General features: G+C 33.6%; 1 non-coding gene across 1 annotated transcript; it reads left to right on the top strand.

Annotated features, from left to right (window-relative positions):
• Window positions 1–241: 241 nt before the first annotated feature.
• On the top strand, window positions 242–348 carry LOC128281139 (small nucleolar RNA R71). Its single transcript, XR_008271351.1, has one exon. It is a non-coding gene; the product is annotated as a small nucleolar RNA R71 (small nucleolar RNA).
• Window positions 349–888: the final 540 nt, after the last annotated feature.

The following is an 888-nucleotide window of genomic DNA, read 5'->3' as shown; positions in this document are numbered from 1 at the left end:
AGACAATACTTGAGCTGATAACAAAGTGAGGGTGTCAACTTCATGAACTCCAGCTACACGTCTTCTTGAAGCTGCTCAATTTGTTGGCCATTGATAGTTATTACTCACGATCCTTTCAATGATCTCATAAGCCTCATTATATGACTTAGACAAAATTGCACCATTCACAGAAGTATCTACCATTAATCTTTTATGTGCATTAAGACCATTATAGAATGTCTCCAACTAGATACAATGAGGAATCTCACCATAAGGACACTTACGAAGTAACTCCTTGAATCGCTCCCAAGCCTCACACAAAGACTCGTCATCCAATTGTTGGAAAGTTGCGATCTCGTTCCTTAACTTAGCATTTTTACTAGGCGGGAAATACTTAACCAAAAATCTTTCTGCTAATTCTTGCCGTGTAGATATGGAACTTGGTGGCAATGAATTGAGTAATGCTCGTGCTCGATCTTGCAACGAGTACAAAAAAAAATTCAACCTTAGTGCGTTTTAAGTTACATCGGCTATCTTGAGAAGTGATGATTAAAATTAAATATATTAAACTAAATGCAATGATCCCTAATGCAAATTATTCTAAGTATGCAAAGTATATGAATGAAATAGATTTTAGCAAAATTAAACACAATTTGCAACAATTATAACATAAATAAACTAGGACAATTACTTTAATTAAACTCAATTTATTATCAACATGCTTAATAACATTCGAAAAAACATTCCAATAGCAACTCGATCTTTTATGAGTTTGGAAACCACATTAGGTCCTTTCGGAATCCTTTACTTAGTAAATACACATTTTATTGATCCTTATTTACAAAGGGTTTCTTAGCATTCATGTGAGGTAACAGGGATGTGTTAGGTTTGAAACAATTTAATCATACA

This window comes from Gossypium arboreum, chromosome 9 (genome assembly GCF_025698485.1).
Source record: "Gossypium arboreum isolate Shixiya-1 chromosome 9, ASM2569848v2, whole genome shotgun sequence".
Lineage (NCBI taxonomy): Eukaryota > Viridiplantae > Streptophyta > Magnoliopsida > Malvales > Malvaceae > Gossypium > Gossypium arboreum.
The sequence above is the reverse complement of the archived record's forward strand: the minus strand, read 5'-3'. Positions and strand labels throughout refer to the sequence as shown.